Raw genomic sequence first — 7,117 nt, 5'->3', positions numbered from 1 at the left:
ATTTTTGTTCAATATACTTAAGGGTTATTTGTGTGTTTAGGGATGTGTTGTTGCTGTGCTAGTAATTTGTTTGAAAGCCATTTGAGGACCACCAATGTTTGGGGTGTGGTCAATTGTACTCAAAGGTACGTGTTTATTTATTCAAGTGTGACATTTAAAGTGTTAAGTTATTCCACAGTAATGATGTATTTTATTGAAAGTTTATTTCATGAGTTTGGAGAGTGTCAGAAGGGAGTGTTTTGACTCAAACTCTTTCTTTCTTCAGAGGTTTTGTCTCTGTTTTTGGTCCTACACATACAGTTGAAGTCAGAAGTTTACATACACCTCAGCCAAATACATTTAAAATCAGGTTTTTCACAATTCCTGACATTTAATCCTAGTAAGAATTCCCTGTCTTTGGTCAGTTAGGATCACCACTTTATTTAAGAATGTGAAATGTCAGAATAATAGTAGTAGAGAGTGATTTATTTCAGCTTTAATTTCTTTCATCACATTCCCAGTGGGTCAGAAGTTTACATACACTCAATTAGTATTTGGTAGCATTGCCTTTCAATTGTTTAACTTGGGTAAAACGTTTAATTAAGGTAGCCTTCCACAAGCTTCCCACAATAAGTTGGGTGAAGTTGGGTGTAACTGAGTCGGGTTCGTAGGCCACCTTGCTCGCACACGCTTTTTCAGTTCTGCCCACAAATTGTCTATAGGATTGAGGTCAGGGCTTTGTGATAGCCACTCCAAGACCTTGACTTTGTTGTCCTTAAGCGATTTTGCCACAACTTTGGAAGTATGCTTGGGGTCATTGTCCATTTGGAACAGCCTACCTGATTAAATAAAGGTGAAATAAAAAAGAAATGCTTGGGTTCATTGTCCATTTGGAAGACCCCATTTGCCACCAAGCTTTAACTTCCTGACTGATGTCTTGAGATGTTGCTTCAATATATCCACATAATTTCCCTCCCTCGTGATGCCATCTATTTTGTGAAGTGTACCAGTGCGTCCTGCAGCAAAGCACCCCCACAACATGATGCTGTCAACCCTGTGCTTCACGGTTGGAATGGTGTTCTTTGTGGTGGTTTTGGAGCAGTGGCTTCTTCCTTGCTGAGCGGCCTTTTGGGTTATGTCGATATAGGACTCGGCATTTGGAAATTGCTCCCAAGGATGAACCAGACTTGTGGAGGTCTACATTTTGTTTCTGTGGTCTTGGCTGATTTATTTTGATTTTCCGATGATGTAAAGCAAAGAGGCACTGAGTTTAAAGGTAGACCTTGAAATGCATCCACAGGTACACCTCCAATTGACTCAAATGATGTCAATTAGCCTATCAGAAGCTTGTGACGCCATACATAATTTTCTGGAATGTTCCAAGCTGTTTAAAGGCACAGTCAACTTAGTGTATGTAAACTTCTGACCCACTGGAATTGTGATACAGTGAATTATAAGTGAAAAGATCTGTCTGTAAACAATTATTGTAAAAATGACTTGTGTCATGCACAAAGAAGATGTCTTAACCGACTTGCCAAAACTATAGTTTGTTAACAAGAAATTTGTGGAGTGGTTGAAAAACGAGTTTTAATGACTCCAACCTAAGTGAATGTAACCTTCCAACATCAACTGTAGTTGTATGGACTTGGTCAGACTTGGTCTAAAGTCTATGAAGGCACTGTTGTATTGGCAGTGATGAACCATCCAGAAGCTGTAGAATTGAGTACACCCTTTATTCTCCAGAAGCTATAGAACTGAGAACACCCTGTATTCTCCAGAAGCTGTAGAACTGAGTACACCCTGTATTTTCCAGAAGCTGTAGAACTGAGTACACCCTGTATTCTCCAGAAGCTGTAGAACTGAGTACACCCTGTATTCTCCAGAAGCTGTAGAACTGAGTACACTGTGTATTCTCCAGAAGCTGAAGAACTGAGTACACCCTGCATTCTCCAGAAGCTGTAGAACTGAGTACACCCTATATTCTCCAGAAGCTGTAGAACTGAGTACACCCTGTATTTTCCAGAAATTGTAGTTTGGCGGGAGTGACCCCAAAAGTCTCCTGCAAGGCAGAGTTCAGTGCAAAGCGAAATTCAGGAAGATGCTGATCCCACCTTGTGTGCTGATCCCCCTCTAATGAAGCAATCATCCCCTTCAGGGTTCGGTTTACCCTCTTGGTCAGGTTGGTCCGAGGATGGTAAACTGTGGTCAGCTTGGCAATTACACCCCAGTAGGTACAGAGCTCTTTGTATATTCCTGATATGAACTGCGGACCTCGGTCAGAGAGGATTTGGTCTAGAATTCCGAATCTGGTAAAGACCTCCCGTCGCAGAATTAGAGCAATGGCTGATGCAGTGGCTTTGCGGAGGGGAAACAACTCCACCCAGTGTGTGTAGTAGTCCACTACCACCAATAAAAATTCATTCCGGGTCCCCCGGCTGGGAGGAAAAGGTCCCATGAGGTCAATTCCCAACATTTCATTTGGATGGTTCACCACGGTCTGCTGCATTTTCCCGGCAGGTCTGCCAATGTCTGGTTTGTATCTCTGGCAGACTTCACACTGCTGTACAAACTTCCGGGTATCAACCCGCATGCCTGGCCAGTAAACCACCTCTTGTAGTCTTCGGTAAGTCTTAAAAACTCCAAGATGGCCATTCATGGGATTAGCATGATAAACTTGGATTATCTGGTCACTCAATGTAGAAGGAATGAAGACGCGATAATGGGTGCTGTGTATTCCATCTCCACTTTATCCTGAATTATGCTATACTTATCATTGAAGCGATTCTTCGAGTCTTCTTCAGACAGACTCTTGTGGATCGCCATGATGGCAGCATCCTTCTGCTGTGCTCTCCATTCACTCTCATCATTCAGAGGAAAGGAATCATCCAGACACTTAGCGGTAGTGTAAGTGCTGCACAAGGGAGGACAAACATTGGCAGTCTCTGTAATCCGAGAAAGGGCATCTGGTACAACATTCAGTTTTCCTTTGCGATACTCAATGATGAAGTCAAACTTCTGCAGTCTGATAGACCAGCGAATAAGACGGCTGTTGGTCTTGCCTGATGCCAGAACCCACTGCAGAGCAGCGTGGTCTGTGACAACGGTGAAGATCTTCGCCTCCAAGTAGTAGCTCCATTTCTCCAAAGCCCAGACAACAGCGAGGAACTTCCTTTCCGTCGTTGAATAATTCCTCTCGGCTGAGTTAAGGGCGCGACTTGCATAGGCAAGAACTTCTTCTGATCCAAGTCCCTGTTTGGGCGGCAATTCTGTAGCGGTATTTATTAGAGAGGGATTAAGAAAGATTTTGTTCGGGCACCAGGCAGTTATTAACCATGCCGAAAGGAAAATAGTAGATTAGAGAGAGTACCACTACCAGACCCACACACATCAGCAGAAGAGACTGCCTAGAGTGTAGCCTGTTTACCAGATAGCCAATGGAGAGAAAAGAGAATACACACCCTATAAAACCCACATCACAGCACAGGGGTAACCCCACCAAGAATACCTAATACAATAATAATAATAATAATGGCAGAGAAATTGAACAGAAACTTCATACAAGAAAGAACCCAGTCATCAATTGAGGATTTGAAATAATCTGTATTATCTTCCAGTGGAGGAGTGCAGAGGGTATGAATGTGGGGGGTATTCAGAGACACAAAGGCCTTAAAAATGTCCACAATCTTCTCGCCCACATGTCATTAGTACACCCCACCTCAATACAGTTCAAATAACAATACACAACTTACAAGTAACCTCACTTTTAACTAAAATGTCCACCCAAATACTTCTGGCAGGGCAATAATAGTCCAGCTCTAATGAACTTCAATGGGAAGTGCATTTGAGAAATAGAAAGTCTGGTTGCAGGGTTTAGCACTGGAACAATAGCGGGAAGAGAAAGAGAGAAAGAGAACAAGAGAGATCTTAGCTGTGGTCTTCAGGCTTGCCGGTGTACTGTCTGACCGTCCAATGGTTTGTTGGTTTGTATGTCAAAGCTTCGAAACAATGTTGCTACTAATCCATGCGATAACCTGTGCGGTCCCAAACGATAACAACCATGACCTAGAACTGTCACACCGATGATTGAGTTAAATACTTTATAAACTACACACGCTGAAAATAAACCAAACTTCCCTGCTGGAAGATGACACCGACAGTGCCCCCTCTAGGCGTCCGCGGGTGACCAGCAGGTTATCCAACTGGATGGACAAATCCACCAGTTGGTCGAAGGAGATGTTGGCCTCCCTGCAGGCCAGCTCACGTCGAACGTCCTTACGCAGGCTGCACTGATAGTGGTCGATGAGGGTCCTATCGTACCAGCCTGCTCCAGGCGGCCAAGGTCCGGAATTACAGGGTGAATTCCTGGGCGCTCCTCGTCCCCTGCCTCAAATGGAAGAGCCGTTCTCCCGCCACTCTCCCTTCGGGCGGATGGTCGAAGATGGCCCGTAAGCGACGGGTGAACTCCTCGAAGTGGTCCAACGCCGTGTCATCTTTTCCCACACGGCGTTTGCCCACTCCAGGGCTCTCCTTGAGAGGCATGAGACGAGGGCAGACACTCTCTCCATTCCCGAGGGAGCTGGGTGCACAATGGCCAGGTAAAGGTCCAGTTGTAATAGGAATCCCTGGCACTGTGTGGCCGTCCCATCATACTCCCTGGGAAGGGAGAGACGTATCCCACTGGGACTGGCTCCAGATGGGACGGGTAGAGGCAACCCCGGTTGCACTGGTCGAGGCACTGGAGAGACTTCCTGTCTCTCCCAGCGGTCCATAGTCTGGACAACGCGATCCATCATGGCACCAAGATGTTGTAACATAGCTGAATGTTCCTGGACGCGCTCCTCGACTTCTCTAACCGGGGTACCTGCTCCTGCTGACTCCATCGTTGGTGTGTAATTCTGTTAAGGCGCAGGTGCAGGAGAGCAGAGTAGAGTAAACAGGCGCACTTTTATTCTGGTCAAAAACTAGGCACAACATGATATCTAAGTGCCCAAAAAACACGGAACATGAAATCTTAAGTATAGCGCGTGAATATAAACCATTAATAATAAACAATTACACACAAAGACATGGAAGGGAACAGAGGACTAAATACATGCAGTGTGATTATGGAATGAAAACCAGGTGTGTATGAAACAAGACAAAACAAATGGATATATGAAAAATGGAGCGGCGATGACTGGAAAGCCGGTGACGTCGATCGCCGAACGCCGCCCGAACAACGAGAGGAGCCGACTTCGGCGGAAGTCGTGACAAGTTTACTGATTCTTTACAAGGAAACTTTAGCTATAGTATTTTCATTAACTATTATTATTATTATTTAGCCTCCTGACTGTTTCCCTAAAAATGTGCCTAGAACATGTAGTTTGATTTTTACATTTGGTTGCAGGTGGTCAATCATGTTGCATAATAATGCAACTGGCTGATTCTTGAGTTCTGTCAGTATCTTTCTGCCCATGTCTTCTAATTGTCTTTAGATCTGTCTGTCCGTGGCTAATTTTCACATTCTTTGTCTGTGTTTAGTTTCATCCCTGTCTTAGTTCCGCCCCATGCCTTCTAAAGACCCTGAATGCCTCACTTATAGGCTCTACCTAATGATAATCTCTTTGTTGCATGCTTTGGACACGGCGGGGTCTTACATCTGATTGCCCGAAGATAAATATTTTGCAGATCATGAGGATTAAAACTTTAAATATGCATGCATCTCACTCTCTGCTCTTGGCTGTGAGTCACACTAATGCAGTGTCACTTTTAGGAGAAGTTTTACTTTTAAGTTAAACATTTCTCGATGTATTGAAATAAATGGTGAATAGAAACAATGGTAATGGAGTCTTGTACGTGAAGGAAAATGGATGCCTGCCTCCTGGGCTGCACCACCTCCTCTGCTTTTTGTTTTCTTAGTATGTTATAAATTGCTTGGTTTGTGAATGTGTTCCAGGGCCAGAGATGGGCCACAGTGAAATGGTGAAACCATACCTTAATTCATTAAATGTTTGTCAACTGTTCTTGTTGTTGTCTGCCTCTACGTCACTCTGCCTGCTCAACCCAGATCCAAAGAACCTGTCACATTTTTCCAGCTTAGGACATTTAGATTATTTGTATCAGTGTTCAATATTTAAAATGTTGTTTTTGTTAAGTTATGCCACTGCAGTAATGTATTTTGTGTGTTGAATTCAACCTCAAAGGGAAAAGACAGTAGACAGATCAACAACAAACAGAAAAAATGTAGGTTTGCTTGTTTGAAACTGGCTGCAGTAGAACACACTGACACTATTTTCACAGGATGGCTCTAGTGTTACAGTGATACAGTGATACAGTGTTACAGTGATACAGTGATACAGTGTTACAGTGATACAGTGATACAGTGTTACAGTGATACAGTGCTACAGTAATTCAGTGCTACATTAATACAGTGCTACAGTGATACAGTGCTACAGTGATATAGTGCTACAGTGCTACAGTGATACAGTGATCAAATGCTACAGTGATACAGTGATACAGTGTTACAGTGATACAGTGATACAGTGTTACAGTGATACAGTGCTACAGTAATTCAGTGCTACATTAATACAGTGCTACAGTGATACAGTGCTACAGTGATATAGTGCTACAGTGCTACAGTGATACAGTGATCAAATGCTACAGTGATACAGTGATACAGTGATACAGTAATACAGTGCTACAGTGATACAATGCTACAGTGATACAGTGTTACAGTGATACAGTGATACAGTAATACAGTGCTACAGTGATACAATGCTACAGTGATACAGTGTTACAGTGATACAGTGCTACATTGATATAGTGCTACAGTGATACAGTACTACATTGATATAGTGCTACAGTGATATAGTGCTACAGTGATACAGTGATACAGTGATACAGTGCTACATTGATATAATGCTACAGTGATACAGTGATACAATGCTACAGTGATACAGTGATACAGTGCTACATTGATATAATGCTACAGTGATACAGTGCTACAGTGATACAGTGATACAGTGCTACAGTGATACAGTGATACAGTGGTACAGTGATACAGTGCTACAATGCTACAGTGATACATTGCTACAGTGCTACAGTGATACAGTGATACAGTGCTACAGTGCTTGCAGACTTAACTTAATTAACCAAGTTC

This window comes from Oncorhynchus keta, chromosome 22 (genome assembly GCF_023373465.1).
Source record: "Oncorhynchus keta strain PuntledgeMale-10-30-2019 chromosome 22, Oket_V2, whole genome shotgun sequence".
NCBI classification, from domain to species: domain Eukaryota; kingdom Metazoa; phylum Chordata; class Actinopteri; order Salmoniformes; family Salmonidae; genus Oncorhynchus; species Oncorhynchus keta.
The sequence above is the reverse complement of the archived record's forward strand: the minus strand, read 5'-3'. Positions refer to the sequence as shown.